At 32.7% G+C, this 23810-nt stretch overlaps 1 protein-coding gene across 1 annotated transcript in view; it reads left to right on the top strand.

The window, feature by feature from the left end:
* The window catches only part of Grid2 (glutamate ionotropic receptor delta type subunit 2), a 1437644-nt gene that overhangs the window by 1038245 nt on the left and 375589 nt on the right, over positions 1-23810 (top strand). The window lies entirely within an intron of this gene.

Below are 23810 nucleotides of genomic sequence, written 5' to 3'. Positions count from 1 at the left end.
TAAGTAGGAAGTAATGCTCTTCTCAGCTTTCTGCATCCTAAACAGAGAAAGCAAATCTAATCATATCAATAAAAGCACCTAAGTCAATATCATGAGTTTTTTTGTCCCATTATTGTTTTGCCATGACTGTTGTGTGTGTGCATGTACATTTGCATTCTCATTTTTGCAGTGTATCTACTCCTACCTTGGTGACTTAGAATGTCTGAATCCTATTTTTATATATGAATATATTTCACTTGGTTTAACATAATATACATAATTTAATATACCTCAATTACAAAAACCAAAATCAAACAATATTTTTGTTCCCGTATGTGTAAATTAAGGTGCACTTTGTTTCTTCTTCATTTTATCACTTCCAATTTTTTGGAAGAAAATATTAACTGATAGAAAATAATTATATATACACATAATTGGGTGAATATGTGTATAAAATCATCCAAAATTTAATATTTCAAGGACTTTTCTTTTGCAACATCTTTCTTGTAAACACATAGTGAAGTTCATGAAAAGATCATGCAAAGATATTGATATTTTAGACCTAACCTTAAATATGTAATTGCTTCCAACTACAATTCCAATTCTTCTGTATTTTTATATTTTCTCTTCTTCAGTTTTGAATTTTAATCCATCTTAAAGTCATTTCAGCTGAATTTTCTTGACAAAGATAGAGTAGAAAAAAATATGGCTTTTATTCATTGAAATTTAAGAATTTTTTAACCCATGCCTTTTCTCATGAATAACAAAATGTCTGATTAGGACTTTTTTTTCCCTAAAAATCTGAAGACAAATATGTATTTTCATCTGACATTTGCTGCGAGGGAGAAAAATAATGAACCCACACTTTTAAAAAAATCTGAAACTTGTGCTATTTTTGTTTCTTTACAAATAATCTGTATTTGTACTTAAATGCATATAAAAAATTCTATAACTTGAGAATTAAAAAATAATCACTGGTTTAGATCAAAAAAAGTCTTTTAAATTTTTAATTTTGTCTGTGATTTAGTCTTTTTTAATAGAAATTCTTAGCTTAAAAACATTTTATTCTGTTATTTCTTTAAATATTGAATTTCCTTTTATTTATCCATTTTCTTCTGGAAGATCTAAAAATCTTAGATTTCTTCTCTTTGGTCTTTCTTTTTTTCTTTACATCCCAAGAGTTTTAAAATTCACTTATGTAACTAGTTCACTACCTCTGATGTCATTTATACTTTTCTCCCAATTTTTATTTTTATTCTTCAGAAATATTGCCTTCATTCCTTTTTTTCAAATTTAATCTCATCTTTTATACCTGTACCTTCCTTTTAGTTTGTCTTCTTTTTGGTTCTTTATTGATGTTTCATCTCAGTTCGCATTACTCAAAGGAACCAATCAGATCATATTATGGCATTTTTGTCATATGACACTCAAATATTTATTTGAGATATGAACTACCTTTGAGACTTCAGGGTAAGTTTCCCACTTCTTTAGGGTATAATGAATTTTTTGTTTGTTTTGTTTGTATGAACTATCCAAGCCAAATCTTTGTTTTGGTGAAGAGATGAAGAAGATAAAGCATTCTCAACTTCCCCCAATGTCCATTTAGTTAAGTTTAACCTTTTCAGATTAATAATTAAAGATCACATTGATATGTTCAGCATTTAATCAAATTTACCATTCCTAGGAGACATTCCATGTATAGGTGTTTTTTGGACTGAGATTTACTAAATTTCATTGGTGTAATTATGAGAGAACATTTATCCCAAATACTTTGTTTACATGATTTATCACACAATAACACTCTTCCAAAATAAAAATCACTGTAAAATAAACACCTCCACTTCCATAACCTTGTTATATTCCTGTTTGAGAAGTGGTCTCTGAATACTTTTGCAAGAGAGAAACTGGGAAGATAGCCAGTAGTGACAAGCGCTTTGCTATTTATAAAGATAGTTCTCATGTAGTTCAGTACAGCTTATTTACTACTTTTGTGGTCCATAAAGCTCTTAAAGCCTGATACTAGGTATAATAAAAGGGAATATATTATACAAAGAGATTAAAGTATATTTATGATTGTTAAAATATATGTATATATTTAAAATAATTACAATGCCCCAATGTTAGACATAATCAAAGGAATTTGTAGAGTTGTTTTTTTGTTTTTTTTTACTAGACTGGGCTATTCTTGGTATAAATGTAGAATATGAAATATACAGATGAATTATATGCCTTTGAACCCTTTCCAGCATTGATCAATATAAATTTTAGGAGTCAAATACATTTTTTCTAACTGGGCCTAGGGAGCCTGTGACATTTTCTTTAAGTTTTATTTTTCTTTGGCAACTACTGTGGGGATTTTTTAAAATGGGTATTTGGAGGAAGACCATGAGAACCAGGGGGGAAATTAAATCTCAGAACCAGTTTTCTCTTAAAAATAATCTACCAATTCATGTCATCTTCAACATTTAGTTGCCCTTTTCTTTCCCATATGCTTAATATTTTTTTTCAATCAGTAGAACTCCAGAAATGTTTTAAATGAAAGTGACTATTGCTTAAATGTAATTAATCTTGTTGATTAAAATAAGAAAGTACAAAAATGAAAATTATTCTGAAAATGCTATCACATCCTCAGTTTAAAATAACCTGAGAAAGAAAAGCACAGCCAGGAGAAATAAACAGAACAAACAGTTTGATACAGAGTAAATTGTGCCAGACAAAGCTGGTTGCTTTTTTGATAGCTTTACAGCTTAGCAAATGAGCAGAGTGGAGAAGATGTAATGCATCATGACTTCTAGCAAAGTAGCAGAGAGGATGCCATGTGAAACTTTGATTGCAAAATTAATTTGAGCTGACTTGAAAAACACAGTTAAATGAAATGTAAGCTGGATGAAAGATATACAAAGAACAGTGTTGATTAATGCCATTGAACTAATGAATTGAATGAGATCTTCAGTTAAATGTCATACATTTGGGTCTTAGGTTGAGCTACCGCTTAATGTTTGTAGTATCTGTCAGAGAAAGAATAACAAGAGGTTGATTGAATTAGAGTAGATAATTTATCAGGAGACATCAGTGATTACTGAAAAGTTATAGGCAGACATAATTTATTTTAGAGAAAAACCCAGAAAACAATACAATTTTACTTAAGGAGACAATCTTTTCATCCCAAAGGGAAATTATATGCAGTGTCAATAGTTAAATACCAAAGTTAAGTAATTAATGTCAGTTTGACAAGAATACCATGTCAGACCAATTAGTAGCTACATTTTATCAAAAATGAGAAAGTGATAGCAAATTCTTAACTAGAGAATATGGTTAAATTTATAACCATTACTTAACCAGGCATGTGAAACATAGTGGAAACCTGGCAATCTCTAGGAGTCATTGGGCAACAAGAGAGGGATAAAATTTTGGAAGGGGAGGTAATTACATTCTTTACTGTGGCAATAATGTAGTAAGACTAAAGAAAACTGAAAATATTTTTTTAAAAAGAAAAAGTATTTTAATATATCCAGATGTAATATAGTTAAATATAACAATAAACTTTTGCAAGGTAAGTGTTTTAATACTTAGGAAAAGCTAGCCAGCTATGAGTTATTAGACATTCAGTTAGAATAAAAATAATATGATCACAATAATTAAACAGAATTAGTCCTTCTATAAATCAAGCTTGCAAAAGGAAGAAAGTTTCAGAAGTTTCAAAACAAAACAAAACTCTTCTTCTTGCCTTGTTCTAATTAGTTTGAAATTTATGGTACCTTAGAAGGTGAATTCCATCTGAGACAGACACAGAAGTTGAAATGGTTTTAGTCATATTCATTCAGCACCTACTAATTGACAACCTTACATGTACACTATTTTGGGTTTCGTAGGAGGTACCAAACAGGATTAAAACAGAATGCATTCGTTTTCTGTAGCTGCCTTAACAAGTTAACCCACATGATGGGTTTAAAACAACAGACATTTATTCACTAACAGTTCTAGAGTTGGAAGTTGGAAATCAAAGTGCGAGGCCATATGCATTTTTCACTTCCTTGAGCTTCTGGTGGCTGTCATACCCTTCAAACTGTGGCAGCATCACCCCAATCTTTGCCTCTATGGTCATGTTGCCTCCTGCTCTTCTGCCTATCAGTCTCATCTGCCTCACTCTTCTAAATCCATTGTCATTGGATTTAGACCACACCCATCTAATCCAGGGCAGTCCTCTCATCTCAGTATCCTTAATTGAATGTGCAAAGACCCTTTTTCCAAATAGGGTAACATTTACCATTTTTAGGGATCAAGTTTTGATATCTCTGGGTGGTCTTGATACAACTTATGACAAGAACATTTTATATTAAGCAGCTTAAGTTATGCTGCTTTCATAGTATTAATATATATTATACAAGGCCATCTTTTTCTTTTATTCAAAGCTTTCAAAGTTTATTTTTAAATAATAAAAAAGACAAATGAATGGTGCAGTGCAGAATTCAAGAACTCTTATTCTCTATTCTAAGCCAATAAGTGACTAAGATTTCACAGCCATCTTTTTCTTTCAATAAATATTTTACACACACAAAGAGCATCTATAACACAGTCCAGATATTTCCCATTTTATAAAAGTTGGGTTATGAAAATGTAATTTATCTTGTCCCCATTTAGAATCCCGATAGCTGTTGTTCCAGTTCACATTATCTTTGAGTTGCTTATGAATTTGGCATTTAAGCTTACTGACTTCCTATAATGGGCCTCAGATGCTTCCACTTTCTGTTCATTTTCACTGAAATTCCCTTAGATTAATTCCAAATAATTTATTCTAGAGCTATCACCTTCTAATTGATGTTCTGTTGCTAATTGTTTGACCCTGCCATCCACCTTCTACACAAGCATCAGATACATACATTTGTAAAACATGAATTTGATTGTGTCTTCTACTTAATAATCTGTCTAGCTTTCAGAAACATAAATGAAGACCAATCTTCATTTAAAAAGATGCAAGACTTCATATGAACTGTTGAACTTTGTCTGCAGCTTTATCACTTAACATTCCTCTCCTTACTCCTTATGTCACGGCGTGTGCGTGCGCACACACACTCACACACACACACTCTTCCCCATCAAACAGAATAGCTCACTGCTCTTTGAAAAACTTAACTACTATATTTGCTCATGTTCTTCTCTGAGATCAGCACACTTTCCCTCCTCTTTTTTTCTTTAAAATATTCTGCATATATATTGAAACTCAAGTAAAATATTACCTTTATTTGCATTTTCCCTCACCCTTACTGTTTACCCTCCTTTTTCTTTATATATATATAATTTTATTACTGTGCATACTACATTTTATCATTTTTAATTATTTTCCTTATGTGACATCTTTTATAGGATGATCATCTTCTCTACTATAATTTTTTATGGGTCTTTTCTATCTTTATATTCCCTGTTGTTTTCCAGTTCCTGACACAGAGCAGATGCTTATAAACCTCTGATGAATTAAATTCATTGAAGTTGCTGATATATTTAAATAACATGATTTACCTATATTTGCCTTAGAATCATGAATATAGTTAATGAGTTAAGTAAAATATATCTAGGAACAGAAAATCAATATGGAACATATCCCATGATAATGTAGAAAGAAGCACTGAATTCTTGATTCAGAAAAGCATTTGTTGCCAGTTTGTAGTAGCGTACACCAACTACGAAGGAGGCTTGGGTGGGAGGATTGCAAGTTTGAGACCATCCTGGGCAACTTGGTAAAACCCTGCCCCAGGAATTAAAAATCATCTGGGGATGTAGTTCAGTGGTAGAGCACCCCTGGGTTCAATTCCTAGTACCACCAAAAAACAAACAAACAAAAAAAAAAGATTAAGAAAAAGCATTTCTTGTGTCATTATAAATACTGCATAAAGGCTCAGAATCCTCAAAATGGAATTTTAAAAACATTTATTTACTTAATATTAAAAAGTATTATATTTAATAAAACTATTAGGGTTTTTTTAAGGTAAAACAATACAAAGTTTAAGCCAAAAAGAGCCTTACTGAATAGTTGAGAAGCCCAAGGCCAGCAAGTACTGAGTACAGTTGAATTTGAGGGTTTAAAGAGTGCTCTTAAGAAGCTACCCACCTTTATCCACTACTCAGGTCTATTATTCTCTTTTTAAACTTTCTTCTCCGGCAGATTCTACATAGTGGTGACAAAACTATCACTTGAAACATTATGTTCATACCTAGTAATTTCAGCAAAAAGGAAATAATTTTAACCTAATCATTGCAGAAAGTATCTATTGGGTGAATGAGAAGGCTCTGGGTGTCCTTGTTTGGACTACTTGTTGGTCTTTGAATCAATCACTGGTCTGAGGACCAAATTGTATGATCTTTCAGAATGAGATTCACATGTCCAATATTGAGGCAGAGATTAAGTATCACAACAAGCCCAGGGATGGGTAGGTGCACAAAGAATGGCCAGAACAAAGCAGCAGTGAGCACTTAAGTAGCACCCGTACACATTAAGACATTTCCTCTTCATGATGACACTATGAGGGAGGGAGTGCTGTGCTTCCCCTGTCGTGGTTAAGGAGAGGTGAGAGATATTCACAGTCTTATCTTTGGTGAACAAGCTAAGATTTTAACTGTCCCACTCTGGCTCCAGAGTTTGGGATTATAATGACCAGCCTATGTTATTAAAAACAACAATAAAAACAACCATAAATGCTACAATTCCAACTAAGAAAAATAAATGAGATATTTTCATAAGATTGGAATAACATTCTCTACCCATCTCATCACATGGGCTTTCCTTTCTATTTTTCTGTATATTGACATACTCATAATTGGCATGTATTTCTTTTATAATTAAAAAATACATACACACTTTATACTGTGATATAATTGTAAGAGATGGCCTTTGCCTTCAAAGCCCTCATTGTTCAATATCAAGGAAACAAAGACCAAGGTAACAATAAAGTGTAACATGATAAAATAGCAATATATATATATATATATATATATATATATATATATATTGCTATATATATATTAAAATCTCAGGAATTATTTCTCCTTTCAAGGAAGGATAAAGAAAATGTTTCATGTCAGGATATTAGTTTTGAATTGGATCTTCAACTTGAAAAGATAGAGAGATTTCCATTTAAACAGAATTGTGTAGACACACCTGATAGTGGAAATTATAATAATTCTTTTAAAATTATTATTTTTTCTCTTCATCATATTCTACTACCCTGACTACAGTTTCCTCCGTATTTGTTCTCCTCTCTTTCATATTATGGCATTGTATCTTGATTTTTCTCATTATTTTATACATCTCAATTCTTTCACTAATGGTTTCTTCTTTTTCTTCTCCTCCTCCTCACTTGGTACTTCATCATCTCTGGGAGGGCTCTTTCAGTTCACTCCTGAGTATACCTTTAGTGTCTCCTTCCTTCATTGCATTTTCTACTCTGCTTCCAAAAAATTCTTCCAAAAATATTGCTTTCAGCATGGCTGTGTACTTTAAAAGAACTGGAACAAGACAGATCTAATGTGCAAGACAATAGTATATATGCCATATACCAATTGTGAGACCACAGGAAGATAGTAACTTCTAAGAGCCTCCTTAGAATGCCCAGTTTGTAAGATAATTATGGAAATATTATGAAATATGTAGAACTCTCAGTCTCTGGATAAGTACATAATATATAGGCAAATGATACTTTGTGTAGATTTCCACTTTACTCCTCTACCCAAAGCTCTACAGTGAGTCATCATGTCCCTTATTAAGCTTGGAGGTAGACACATGGGTGTTCATAGTAAAAGACCTACTCTTCCTACTCTCAAGTCTTAAAATAGCCTCCAGAGCTTTCAGAATCCTTTATAATCTTTTTCTGCTTTTTGTATCCAAGCTTATTTTCCATTATTTTCCCACAGGAACCATAAACAGTCTCTTAATCCCTTCTTTACCTCAGAATTTGTTAACATTTATTACACTTAAATCTGGTGTTTTGCTGTCTCTTGTTCTTATCTACAGCCTTCTTATGGTTTAAACAACATTTCTTCCCTAAGTAATTTTTTTCCAAAAAAAACCTAGAAGAAAAATCTCCTTCCTTTATTTTGTGAACTGACAAATAGTAACATGACTTACCAATTTTGTTTAGTCATATTATAATATAGTAACCACTTATATTAACATATATTACAGTTTTATATAATAAGATCTTCTAGACTGATTATTTTATTCCCATTTATTATCTTTCCAGCAAAATGTCAAGTATCAACCAGTATATTTACACTCCAGACTACCTTTTTCTTAATCAATCTATCTTATTTATTTCCCTGAAATTGGAATTAACACAGAGAATACGAATTTTTCTGTAAGTAATCTATACTGTGGTAGTTAGTGCTGGTATCCTTGCTAATGCGGAGAACTAAGCCTTAACACCTAAAGAATATAATTAACTGTATATAATTAACTTATCTACTATAGTAGATACTTGACAAGTATTAGCTGTGTACCATTTTTGGAAGAACTGGGAAAAAATAATTTGTTCTATAGTCTAAATAAGGAATTCTAGTTGGGAAGTCAGCTAATGTATGTTACAAGTTATCTTTTAAAAAAAATAATAAAAGGATTTGCAAGGAAGTAAATTTAAAAATGCTTGAAACAAGAGCTAGAATTTCAAAGATTTATCTATACTTCAAGAAACGTATCAGGGTATTTTCATACTATTATGCATTGTCTTAAGTGGCAAATTGTTGTTTCCAAGCCATTTCTTGGTTTAAAATCCATCATACATCTGTTATATGTCACTCTCCACTTAAATGCTTAAGACAGGTAGATTGCATTGCCAAGTTAGGTGATTATAACTCCAACAGATGTTGTCATGTAGATGAAGACAATTCATTTTAAGCGATATCATTTTTAAAATGTGTTTTTCTTTATGCCTCAGGGAGGCAATGATATGTCGTATTAGCTCTTTACATTCAGGTTCCAAAGATTATACATGTTTTGATTAAATCACTTCACCACTTCAGAATCAATGCAAGATAATGATGGACCACATGTGAGGAAACAGTAATAGCAGGAATCCTTACAATCTCCTGGTTGTTTCAAGCATAATAACATCTAATGTCATCATTCTGTTATAAAGAAATAACTGGCTAGTATGAGTAAACGGTACAGTAAGAAACTACTTTTCCTAAACTATAGGGGTGCAAATATAGCAGATCAATACTTATGTTCTAACTAGTGGTTTGAGTTTTGTCATCCAATATCTTGTTTGTTTAATTCTACAAAAAAAAAAAAAAACAGTATGATATTTGATCTGTCTTTGACAATTTAAATTAGTTGAAATCCTCCATGAAGCCCTCCCCAAAGGCATTCCCTTTCCTGTCTTTCCTAAATATTTTCTTAACCAGAAATTGATGGTTTCATTCTGTATGATGAATAAATGCCTAGCTAATAATATATTGTACATATCTATGACACTTTCTTCACAACTGTATGAAAAAAAGGTGAAAAGTGTATACGTAAGAGTTAACACCCATTAAACATATATTAATTCTGTATTATTTCCCAGTAAATTTTAATAGTTTTTTTTCTTATAAGTTTGGACTAACATGTATAATTTATTTAGTGCACAATTGACCAGCATGTTTTTTTTTATCTCAGTGTTTGTGTTCATAAATTTTTTCAATGCTTATTATTTATTATGTATGCTATATTATGAAGACACAAAATATATTTCATAATTCAAACATAGCATAAAAAGTATCTGTAAGGGAAATTTTGAGTCTAACTAAAATTCTCCTAAGTAATTATGGCCTAAACATGAAACAACAAATTATTCCAGTTGGCAATTTAATACACACTATATCTAAGGCATTCCTAAGTCTTAAATAACATGTATTAGGAAAGGAACATGTAATAGTAAATATAGAGAAAGGACAATATGTAAATAAATAATATGTTTTACATGATATTTCTCCTTTTTGAAAAATTGTTTCCTATATAGCTAACGAACTCCTTATCTCCTAAAGTATTCCTCTTATAAATTCTGCATCAATTTTTTTCTTCTAATTGAAGTGTCACATTACCTGTGTGTTGGGAGACAATTTGCCATGGGCCTCTTATATTTTTTTACCTCTTATGAGCTGAATTACTGACTGCCTTTATTTTAAACTATCCTTTCAAGGCTGTTTATATAGTGAACAGCCTTGGAAGGTAAAAATAATATTGATCTCCAGAGCAAAGAGCAGATTTGTTTACTGTCCAATATTATAAATGTCTCCTTTAGAAGCAAAGGACAGGAAAGCTTATTGCCCATTATAAAAGACATAGAGACCCTGAACTCTGGGCTTCTCTCCTGTAAAGCAAGCACTAATTTGTGTTGGCACTCTTTGTCTCATTCTGTGAAACTGGGACTTGAGGAACTAGTGCCATGTTGATGAGGCTATTGTTTGTGTCAACCCAGGAATCTCATGTCTTCTGCTAACATCATAAAATTGTGAAAAGGTAATTTGTTAGCTTGAATGCAGGGTAAGATCTGAGATCCTTCACATTCTCAACAATATGTTGTCCAGGTTGTTGTGATTTCTTTGAAATCCTCAGATGTATAATGATTTTGGCCTATGGGCTCATATTCATCAGGAATATACTTTTCTCAGAATATGTATAGGTTAATCATTTTGTCTCTCTTGTTTTTATTAGTTTCCAGGCTAGGTAAGGAATAAGCACCAAGGAAGAAAAAAACACATACTACAAAATCACAGTTACTCTTCTTTGACAAAACCTTAAAAATAAAGTGTTAAAATTCTTAAGGAAGAAGCAGCGATTGAAATGGTGCTAACTAGGTTGCAATACCCCAACCCTAGACATCTGGATGGAGGAGTGAATGCCTAAAGCTGGTCAGCCTTACATCTGCTTTGTTCAACTGAATAACCCCAACAAAACTTTTGTATTGCTCTACTGTTCTTAGCACTGCATGACCCCAACACACTACTAGTGCTATGGCTAACTATATCAGATTTCTGAAAGAAGGCCCAGGGAATGGTATTCCAAGGCAGCCTATGAAAGAGATGAGTGTTGAATTAAATAACCAAAATTGTAACCTATCCTTTCACTGCTGCTGTTTCCTGCCCTTTACCCAGCCTGCAACCACACACTCCTCACAAAACTTCATCACAGCCTTCCCTCTGCAGGAGTTTTTCACAGCAATGTTTTGTTAAATTTTTTGGAATCTGTTTCCCTCAGTCATTTCCCCAGGGTAAATTTTAAGGGAAGCCAGAGCACTTGCTATTACACTATCAAATATATTTAAATCACAGGTTGAAATGCTGTATCAGATTTTGTTTATGCGATATACCAGTTCGTGTGTGTGTGTGTGTGTGTGTGTGTAAACAAATGGTACATCAGATTAGCCAAATAATGAAAAAAAATTTACCTTTATTCAAATATTTCCATCCACAAATGAGGAGGGACTTAAGCAATTGAATCAGTAGTATTTTAGCATCATCTATTATATTAGTTGGTGAAGGATATTATAACAAAACACTGTAGTTTGGGCGGGCAAAACAACAGAAATTTATTTTCTCACCATTCCAAAGCTAGAAATCCAAGACCAAGGTGCCAGAATATTTGCTTTTTTTTTTTTTTTTTTTTTAAGGAGGACTCTCTTTGGCTTGTAGATGGCTGCCTTTCCTCGTGACACATATTAAAGGTCTTTTTTACACTATGGTGTCTTCTATTTTGACCAAATCTCCTGTTCCTATTAGTTACACCACTCTGGTTAGATTTGAGCACATCCATATGACCTCACTTAACCAAAATTACCTCTTTAAAGACCTTATCTTCAAACATAGTTACATTCTGAGGTATGGAAGTTAGCCCTTCACCATATTTGGAGAATACCATTCATTACAGTAATGACAATTATAAATGATAATCAATAACTGATCATGTTACTAGGAAATAAAATGCCAAAAAATGTGCCTCTGGCTGCATCACTGTAGTATGCTGTTTTTACGTCCTTTGGGTATAAATTGAAGAGTGGGACAGCTGGGTCAAATGATGGTTCTATTCCAAGTTGTCTAAGGAATCTCCATACTGCTTTCCAGATTGGTTGCACCAATTTGGAGTCCTACCAGCAATGTATGTGTGTGCCTTTTTCCCCCACATCCTCACCAACATTTATTGTTGCTTTTATTCATGATAACTGCCATTCTGATGGAGTGGGATGGAATCTTAGAATAGTTTTGATTTGCATTTCTCTAATTGCTAGAGATGTTGAACATTTTTACTTAATATATTTGTTGATTGATTATATATCTTCTTCTAAGAATTATCTGTTCAGTTCCTTAGCCCATATCTTGATTGGGTTATTTGTTTCTTTGGTATTAAGATTTTTGAGTTTTTTATGTATCCTAGAGATTAATGCTCTATCTGATGTGTATGAGGTAAAAATTTGCTCCTGTTCTATAGGTTTTCTCTTCACCTCATTGATTATTTCTTTGGCTGAAAAGAAGCTTTTCAGTTTGAATCCATCCCGTTTATTGATTCTTGATTTTATGTCTTGTGCTATAGGAGTCTTGTTAAGGAAGTCAGGGTCTAATTCAACATAATGAAGATTTGGACCTACTTCTTCTTCTATTAGGTACAGGATCTCTGGTTTAATTCCTAGGCCCTTGATCCACTTTGAGTTGAGTTTTGTGCATGGTGAGAGATAGGGCTTAATTTCATTTTGATGCATATGGATTTCCAATTTTCCTAGCACCATTTGTTGAAGAGGCTATCTTTTCTCCAATATATGTTTTTGGTGCCTTTGTCTAGTATGAGATAACTGTATTTATGTAGGTTTGTCTCTGTGTCATCTAGTCTGTACCATTGGTCAACACAATTTAAAACAGCTAAATTGTGGAACCAATCTAAATGTCCTTCAGTAGATAAATGGTTAAAGAAAATGTGGTGTATATATACACAATGGAATATAACTCAGCATTAAAAGAATCAAATCAAGGCATTTGCAGGTAAATGGATGGTGTTGGAGAATATCATGCTAAGTGAAGTGAGCCAACCCCCCAAAACCAAAAGCCAAATGTTTTCTCTGATAAGGGGATACTGATCCATAATGGAGGTAGCAGGAGAGCATGAGAAGAATGGAGGAACTTTGGATAGGGCAAAGGGGAGTGAGGGGAATGGAGGGGGCATGGGGTAGGAAAAATGGTGGAATGAGATGAACATCATTGTACGAAGACATGAATGGTGTGACTCTACTTTGTGTACAACCAGAAAAATGAAAAATTGTGCTCCATATGTGTACTATGAATCGGAAAGCATCCTGCTGTCATGTATAACAAATTAGAACAAATAAATAAATTAACCAATTTTTAAAAATGTGCCTTCTGTATAGAGTACACAGCAAAAAGTTATTGATAAATATTACACTGAGTTAGGTCCATCTGCTAGTTTTAACAATTTACATATAATGCAATCAAAAGAAAATCATGTTAAGTGGCACAGAGGGATTTAATCAGCACCATCTAGACCATGGGATTACAGAAAAATATGCATAACTTTTTTCTCTACACATAAATTGAAGGAAAAAAGCAATAGATGAATGGAGAACCTATAAATAAATGACGTAAGAAACTCATTAACTCTTATGAAATTGAAATCCTAATTTGAGTAAAATAAATTTGAATGCTGACTATATATTTGATGTCATTAAAATTATTATAAATTTTAGGTGGTATGATAATGTTTTAACAGAGTATATAATTGTCAAAATACATAGTTAGAAATAAAATTATATAATGTTTGATGTCTGGAATTTGATTCAAAGTAAATCTGAGAAGGTGGTGGCAAGAAAGTTTAGGTGTAAAAATAAGGTTAAAAATAACTTGATAATTGTTTAAGTAGGGTAAGGAATACTTGGGTTCATGATTCTGTTCTCAATATATATTTAAAAATTTTAATAATAAAGAGTTGGAACAGTTTTATATTGGCATTTTAAATTTTGTAATTGGTCACTAAGTCATAGCAGGTTTATCTCTTTAGTTGTTTTGCCTGTGGTAATGATGAGTTTTAATGGGTCAATCCAGCTGCCTATAGAGTTTTCTTTGTAAGGTTAATTGTGTGCATTGGAAGGCTGGCTGAGGTTCAGAGAGTAAGCTCTGGTTGAAGGTCAGTGTTTCCACTTTCCAAACTTAACTACCTTATATGGTTATTAAACTTTGATGTCACCCTCATTAGCACAATACTCTAGTCACCTGTGGTAACCTGTCCAGATGTTTCTCTGCTAATGTTCAGCTCAATAAATTTAGACTTCACACAATAGTTCTTTCCTTTTTTCACCCTCCTGTCTCAAATATATCTCAAAATATGTCCAATCCAGCTGTTAATTGGACTGCATAAAATATTGTAATAACACTTTTGAGGATTGAGATGATTTTGAGATATTTCAAGAGTATTTTCCCTCTTATTAGAGAACAGCTTTGCCAGAATCAAAATGAATCTTAAATTCCACAGATTCCATTTTATTTACACAGTAACCTTACATTTTAAAAAGTAGTCTGGAGAAAAGGATAATCTTCTGATTGCTTATGTTTAAAGAAGAGAATCTAAGCTAAAATTCCTCTATAGCTACATCTTGGTCCATATAGGTTTTAATTTAAATTTTTAGGTAAAAATTATAAAATTGAATTGCAGTATAAGTGTTAACTTAATAATTTCAAATTCATAGTGCTTTCAGATTAAGATTAAATGAAAGAATGAATATAAATTCTCAGCACAATTCCAAGTATATAGTGAATTATCCACAAATGGTAGACACAATGACTATTTTAAGTATATTTTTCTTTAAATTTGTGTCTTAAGTGTTAAGCCTATTTTCTATGTATGTATATATTTTCTATGTATGTATACATTTTGAAAAAAAAAATTATGTTTAGACTCGAATAATATTTCTTCCTTTAACCAAAGTCATCTTTTAAAAAAAATATTTATTTTTTAGTTGTAGTTGGACACAATACCTTTGTTTATTTATTTATTTTTATGTGGTGCTGAGAATCCAACCCAGGGCCTTGGACGTGCTTGGTGAGCGCTGTACCGCTGAGACACAACCCCGGTCCAAACCAAAGTAATTCTAAATATTAAATTTAGGTTTCAATGAACCCCCAAAATGTTTCCACATAAAGAAAATCAGATCATATTATCCACTGTTTGGAGAAATTATAGAGACAGGTCTGTCATGATGATTGAGTGAATATTCTTGGGAAATCAACCTTGTTAAATCTGCATCCTATAAGTGGAGGTGCTTATCTGTTTCTCTACTAAGGATTGCATGGTTGTTACAACTTAATCAGTTTTGCCTAGCTTCATTTACCCTGAGTGTTATTAATTTAGTAAAGGGAATCAGTGGGTAAGTTTAACTTTAATTGTAATAAAAGCTCATACATTTTATTTACTATGTGGTTCACAAGGCACAAACACCTGTGAAAGGATTTTGAATTCGATATTGAAATGGATTTTTACTAAGTAACTGGAGCTACTTCTCAGTAATGTGAATTGAAAATGGTCTTGGCTCCCATTCTTCTAGAGTCCAAGTTTTAATTCCATATAGTCTGATGCTGCCAAGTGTCTCTTCTGAGTCTGTTTTTATTCTTTAGCTGAAAAACTTATGTGTATCTGGTGTTCTATCTGCTCTGAATTTGGAGAAAGGTTACAGTTTTTTGTGGGGGTGGGTACGGTGGGGGGATAATTTCTTGCACAAAGTCCCAGCTGAAAATTATTTTCTCAGTTGGACAGAATTTTCCTTTATGAGATTTCCTCTGTTACCCTCCGAATAACTTAGTATGTGCAGAGGTCCAAGATTGATTAATGATTTCATCCTCAGTAACCTATGATCTGAATTATTATTGGGAAGATGAGGATGAAACCTGTATTGGTTATTTTCATTAAGGAAATGTGTCTTAAGAAACCTATATGCTTTACATAGAGGATATGTTTGTCACCAAAACAGGAAAATCTATGGAAGAAATTATGTTTTTGTAGTAAGGTTTTATTACATATAGCATAAACAACCTTAATTAAAACTTTATTCTCTAAATGTTTAGTCTTTTTTGTTTTTATAAATAAGATATTATATGTTTAAATATAAAAGAATTGAATTTATAAGCAAGATGTTGACTACATTAATATATTGATAACAGTACAGATTAAAAAGAAATTTGAAAATATTTGAAAGGGGTGCCCTTTTTTCTCACTCTCATTTTAGGATCACATCACACCTGGCTTATTATAGAGTTCTTTTCGTTTTGCACACTAGGCTTTAGAAACACAGATTGTAGTAAACACAGATTGTAGTAAAAAAGTGGGAGGTTTGTTGCCACCATTTCTCCATAGCTGATTAAAAGGTAGATCTGAAAGGTATGTGGTTATATATGTCAGCCACAAGTGTCTAAAGGATGGTAAGCTCGCTTACATAGCTATTGAACTAAGTACAACATATTGAGAATAAAGAAATACATACTTGGAATCAAAAACAGATTTTGGCTGATCACTATATACAAAATTTGTGGAAGTTTTAGGATAAAAAGATGAATACAGCCATCAAGAAACTCAAAATTCTGAGGAAAATAGATATCTGTTGTTAGAGCTGATAGTTGCCAATGGATGACTATGTGGGAAATATTTAGGATTGTTAATAAAAAAGAATAATTAGAAACCCACAAAGAAATGACAACTCTTTTTTAAAGTATTGCTAACATTTTCCAAGATGCTTAATAAGGAATTCATGATTTACAGTAGTCTCAATTGTTTAAATGTTTATAATATTCTGCAATAAAATAAAAGTTGGTATCTTCAAAGTTGGTAAGGTTGCTCAGAGGTATAGACAATCATTTGGTAATTTATAGTCACCAATGGAACCCAAAGCACTTAATTTTCATTTTGAGTTTAGTGGCAGGCATCTGATAAAGAGGGAGCCCCAAAGGAAGAATCATACAATGACCTAGACTACAGTCTCATATTAGTGTCAGCATAAGATAAACTGATTGTAACTGTCAGGTGTATTGTCTAGAGTGAGGTTTTGATGAGGAAATTTGAGAAACCTTGTCTTGTTCATCACAGGAATAGTTCTTGATATGAATTCAATCATATTAAACAACTGTAGAGTCACAAAGCTAGCCAGGATTTTATGAGATTAACTGATCTATCCCTCACCTTGAGATAAAACCTTCATGCCACAAAATTCCGCCATTTGTTGCTGAAATTTAATATAGTCTTTGAGAAAAACAAGACCATTCATTCATTTGGCAAATCTTTTGTGTGTGAACTACACACTAGGCACCATTGTAGGAGCTTGATATACATCAGTAAATAAAACAAGCAAAGATCTCTACCTTCATGGAACACATAGTCTAATAAGAGAATGCAAATGACTCTATAAGCTTCCCTTTAGTCAGTGTCAGTAATCGTAACTGATAATAATACAGTAATGCTTATATGTGTTTGAAACTGGTTTTCTGATATTATAAGAAAATATTCACAAATAAACCCAATCAATAATAGGTTGTGCGTGAAAGAAGAGTGTATAATTGTTTTCATTAACAATCCACTTTATCTTCAGATGAGGAAAGTAAGGTTCAAAAATTTGACTGTGTTGGATGTGTAAAGTAAGTCTTCAAATCCAATCCAATATTCCTAATTTTTTGACCAGACTTTCAAATGCATCTTTTCCCTAAATTGACTTGTCACAGTTTTCTGACAGAAACCAAACATGAATAGTTGAAGAAAAAGAAGAAGGGGTATTTATTTGTTTATTTATTTATTTACTTACTTACTTACTAGTACCACGGATTGTTAGGGATTCCTAACAACTGAGTAACATCTGTCCCTTTTTATTTTTTTGTTTAAGAGGGTCTTATTTTTTGGTTTAAGAGTTGCATAGGGCCTCACTATATTACTGAGGCCGGCTTTAAACTTGATATCCTGCCTCAGCCTCAGAACTGCTAGGATTACAGGTGTGCATCACTGCACCCAACAAGGAGGAGTTTATTATAAGGAAATTGAAGTTCCTCAAAGCAGAAATAGGGCTGAATTTGGGAAATAGACTTTCAAAAACTGTTACGACTGTCTGTATACCCCTTGTTTTACTCCTCTCTGGAAAAAGTGTCTTCATGATTGAGGTCAGAATAACCTAATGGTTTCTGGCCTACATTCAAATCCTGGTTATGTTACATATTAGGTAAATGATCTACAATGGGTCTATTAATTTCTTTAATCTTTGGTTTCCACATTTGTTAAAATTAGGATGATTTAGTGCTTATCTTATAGAATTACAGAAAAAAAGGAAATTAAATAACATCCATGGCTTGGCACAAATACTTAGTAAGTAGTATTCAATAAACATGCACATCATTATTCAATGAGAGATGTCAGGAACTGAGCTGAACTGAGGAAGGCTGAGCTGCCAGGTGTGGGACTTGTCATTTAAGACAAGCTGCTAAAATGATGGTAATAATCAAGGGTATATTCTACTTGCTGTGAATCTAGAAAGAAAGTGTTGGCTCCACTAAGGTTCTATTTTCACTATAGGATCAGTCAAAAGTCAGATATGTCCATATACTTTGGGGCATTTGTGTCAATGCATGAGGAGCCCTAGACACAAGGCCCTTTTCAATTGTATGGGCCTAGGGTTGGGGCTGGGAAAGTGGAAGATCTGGAAGTGGATAAAATAGGCATCATTCTGGTGTCACATATTTTAGTGACAATTTTCAGCCTCATATCCTATTTAAAACAACAACCAAAAATTAGATTACTTGAGAAAGTGACACTGGTCAGCTTTTACAAAGAAAGCCAGTAAAAGTTATTCCTTTATACAATAAGTTTAAATAAACACTATAAATCATATTTCCTGAGTGTTAGACCAACCTTTATAAAAATCTGGGAGGGAGGTTGAAATTACCTAGCAAGGCTTGAAAGATACTGAAGCCTAAGTCCCACTCCTCTCCTGGAGTTTCTAATTTAATGTTCTAGAGTTTAGCTGAAGTATCAGATATTTTAAAAGTGTTCTAGGCTATTCTAAGATGCAACCAAAGCTGAGAACCACAGCTTTAGAGACATGCTTCATCACTGAGATTACTAAGTCACCTCTGAGAATGAGACTTGAGCAAGGAACAAATGAATGCTGATGTGTAAGAATAAGAGTATCAAATACTTCTTTAATCTTTATGTGCCAAGGACACTTCTCAGTTCTTGACATATATTCAATCAGTTAATACTCCCAACAGCCCTATGAAGCTGTTGTTTTTACTATTCCCATTGTATTTTGTTATTCTTTTTTATTATTCTAGTTTGAGAGGTGAGAAAATAAGACTGACAGCACACCCTCATTAGAGTAGATGCTCAAACCAAAGCAGTATAGTTGTGGAGTTTCTAATGTTTCTGGAGTTTCTAACTGCTATGATATATTGCCTCTAAGTATCATGTAACAGTAATTTTATACCAAATAGAATTATAAAAAACGGAAAACTTAATAATGGCAGAATATCATTAAATCAGTTTAATGCCAGTTGATAACTAGCAGTGCTTACTATGTCTTCATAATACATCATTGAGCTATTTCCATATATAATGTATGTGTATGTATGCTTATGTATGTATATGTGCACATATTGCTTTTAATGTTTATATTCATTCACAGAAATAAGTTAACAAGTTCATCTGGTTACGCAGTATAAAAGCTTTTGTTTTCAATAGCAAAGCAAGGAAACATCAGCAGTCAAATTGTGTGCATTTTGTTTGTTTTTTTCTGACTTCTCAAAGACATTTTCTTCTGAAAGAAACTCAAGTGTTAAGGCTATTCCACATAATCTAAAGAAGGACTACTACTTCATGGTAATGATCAAATTGTAGGATTATATGCTCTAGGGAGCAAGTCTTACAAATCAAACCTATTTTACAGGTAGAAAATACCATAAAGAAAATTTTTATTGGAAGGATTACTGGCACATTGCATTCCTACACATGTCAAAGTGGAAAACATTCCAATTTAGCTCTACAAAACATGTATCTGAGTCAACCAGCCACATATATATACACACTTTCTTTTCCACTACAGAAGTAGTATTTAGCAAAGAAATTTTGCACATTTCTAAATGGATGGTGTTCAAGCCTATTTACCCACCATTTTGTTATTTCCTCTTTGGGTTCAAAGGCTGAGAAAGCAAGCAAATGCAACCCAGCACCTGGCAGCACGTAGCCCTATGAGTAGTAAACATTTCAAGTCCCACCACTGGAGCTTCAATAGCTAGGGTTCGTTTCTTCCATATGAGTACAAGCTAATAAATGCAGGGCATTCCATTCAGTATGCAATTAAGATCTCTCTCGACTCCTGTTATTAAAGTCTACAAACTATTGAGCGTAAAATTAAAGTTGAGCAGTTCAGCTGTTTTTGACATCTAACACAGCCTGAAAAATAGTGATGTAAAACTCTAGAGTCAAAAGTCATCCCTTACAGACCATGGGCAAATGAAAAGCAAAAACACTGAGGAGAAAAGAGTAAATATATAAAACTTTATCATCAGTTTGGCTCATGCTTCTGGGCTCATGCAAATACATCAACCAGTTTGTTGAACACAAGATATTACATTGATTTTAACAGAATGCTACACGATTATTATTGCCAAAGCTCCAATGAAGGAAATAATTAGAGGACTAAGCATTTTAAAGCTTTCAAAATGACTTTAGGCAATAACCAGAAATACTATAGGAATTCTATATGCTGTGATTGGAAGGATATGTAATTGGTTCTTACTTTTTATCTCTCCTAAATTTTCTCTGGACTGCCAGACCATAGAAGAGAGTGGATCTTGTTTTGCCATCAGCAGTGTGACATTTTGTAAATCTCATGCATGGCCAGGGTGACTTTTATTATTATTTTATTTATAAAGCACTCTGCTGAATAGATAGTATGAGATTGTGTATACATTATCTTTATTAGTCTCTGGCTTCATTGTTTAAAAAAAAGTAAATAGAAACAAACAAACAAAAAAAAAACACAACCAGGAGAAAACAACCTTGACACAACCAGAGAAGTCAAGTTAATGAGATTTCAAACACTGAAACCAAAGAAGTTGTTATATAAGCCTCACACTTGAACCTAAGTGAAATTCTTCCAGGTTTTCTCAGCACTATGCCTATCAGTCTTGCTATGCTACAAGGAATATTACCTGTTGGAGATGTTAATTCAATTTTAATCTATGTGAACCTAACTCATTTTTATTGCTTATTATTGGAAGGAGTTATTATAATCAGAATATCTTGAAGTGAACCTCAGGGAGATGAAGGGTTTGAACAGAAATGAAAGGAATCTTAAACTTGAGAAATTCTTCAAAAAGATGTAGACAATCAACCTTTCCTCTATGTGTTGCTGTTGTTTATTTTCTTTTTCATCTTTGTCTGCATTTTGAGAGGTATCACCAGGCCTTAGGACAAATGAAACATGATCCACATTTATTTTTTAGTAAGTTGATTCCACAAAATAGAGTTCCAGAAATATTTTTGAACAATTTTTGTCCACTTCATTTTTCTACAACTTTCCTTTACACAATGCCTAGTTAATTGCCTAAGTAGATAAAAGATAACAATGGAAAGATCAACATCTGTGTCTCCCTCTCTGGAAAATGGGGATAAGATTGCTTGCTACCTTCCTCAAAGAGTTTTTCAAGTTAATATAAGCACAGATCTTAAATAATTGGCACACTCTGTACACTGTATAAAGCAAAACTGCATTAAAAAGCACTGAATGTGGAAGTTAAACAGAGCTAGTTTAAATCCTAGCTTCATCTCTTAGTAGCTATGTGAACTTAATTGAGACCTTAGTTTCTTTGTGAAATAATAATGCTGATAGCACCTTCTCAATTAACTATTGTAAGGCCCAAATTAGATCCTGTATAAAGAGTTTAGTAAGCATTATAAGAAGTACTCAATATAGGAAATAAGTGTCGTCTTAGTTTCTTATTGATAGCTTATGCCTCATTTTGATGTGATGAATAGGTATATTTTATATCTAGTATTCCAAAGAATCTGTAACCTAAACATTCTGTACATTCTAAAACCTGGTCCTTGAACATCTCAGTTCTTGATGGCCACAATTGATATGAAAGTCAGATAACAACAACATGAAAAGAATACTACAGAAAAGTGAAAAATCCTCATTGTACAGGAGAGAATTGCTGTCTCACCAGAAGTATGAGAAAGACAATCCAACCAAATATTAAAATTTAAAAACAAAGTGAGCAGAAGCCTCATATATTGTGTGAATAATGTCCAAGTCATTGCCTATGTCTGAAGATGACATATATTTACCTATTCTACCTACTCCAGATTGGTTTTTGGTGTTATTTCAACAAGAAAAGTGCTTTAGGATTTTAAAAACATTGATCATATTTAATTATATTTAAACAAGGGCATAATTAAGAAAAAGCTGGAAAGTGTTAAGTGTTTGTCCAGAGGATTGTTGAAACAAATTGCTCTCAACTTTTGTTGCTAATCCAATAGTAAATATTTGACCACAGCACCAAAATCCTGTGGTCACATTGGTGCTGATGAATATCATTTATTTAGGTAAACTGACAATAGGTTCACCAAACTTAAAAAATAACTCTAGGGCTTACAGAAAAGAAACCCCTATTTTTGCTTTGGCAGCTTAGACATACTTATCATGAATAATATTCTAATTTAAAGGCTATTTGTTAACCCAAAAGTTGTGTAATGTAATTATAAAATACGGAGATAGCACATTGAAAATTCATCTCTTCAGTTAACGTAACCAGTGTCACATTTTCCACCAATATTATTTGGTCTAATCCTCTTGAAGTGAGTAGAAAAAGTGGATATAAGAAATGTGATTGATGATAGACTTTGGTCGACCTCAGAAGAGATCAGAAGCTCAAAATACATTTCATAAAGTTCAAAATTTGGCAAAAGGACTGCAGTATCTCTGATAATTAGACTTTCAACACATTTGGATTTGCTAATTGGATCTCAGTTCTAATTAGACTTTTTTATATAACTAAGAATGACATATCATTGTATGAATTTAATGTGCTTTTACAGTTGAAACGAACAATTAGCAGCCTTTTCTAAATTATTTAATATGGAAAAAGCTGGCTGCGTTATTTTTATTGTGTCATCTTCTTTTATAATATATTGCATATGTTTGAGTTTTCTTAATTAAATCCCTTTTAGGAACTCAAAGAGAAACTTGAGTTTTTACAGGAAGCACCTAAATGGTTTATTTGTGAGGGAAACTTGCCAATATGTTGATGACTTTGGAAACCACAAACAAAATGCAGTATAAGAAAATAAATCATAGCCATCAGGAGGAAACAGCACAAATAACCAGGTGTCCTGATAATCATTCAGTTAATCAAAAACAGTCTCCAAATATGACTAGAGCTCTGTTACATTTTAAAAGCATGCAAATGCAGAATAGATTCCCAAAAGTGAGGGCTCATGGAGCTGAAATCAGAGTTAATATCATGACATTTCTTCCCAAGGTATGCATCTCTTTCTTTTCTCTGTATTTCTGATTGAGACTTGTCAATTTTTAATCCTGTTGAGATTTACATAGTTAGTCAATTTTAAACTAGTAGCCCTCAGATTTGCATATTATAAGAGTTAATAACTACATGAAGGTATAAAATTAAGCCAGCATTTTGGAGAATAAAGAGCGGTGAACCATTGTACAACTTAAAAAAAAAAAAAGCTGTTACCAAAATATTCAGACAAATTGGTAGCATTGACAAAAAGACAAATTATGTTGCTTTATATACTGTGAATACTTCAAAAACAA

This window comes from Marmota monax, unplaced genomic scaffold (genome assembly GCF_021218885.2).
Source record: "Marmota monax isolate L192 unplaced genomic scaffold, Marmota_monax_Labrador192_F-V1.1 WCK01_AAM20220418_F8-fsc00002, whole genome shotgun sequence".
Classification (NCBI taxonomy): Eukaryota; Metazoa; Chordata; class Mammalia; order Rodentia; family Sciuridae; genus Marmota; species Marmota monax.
The sequence above is the reverse complement of the archived record's forward strand: the minus strand, read 5'-3'. Positions and strand labels throughout refer to the sequence as shown.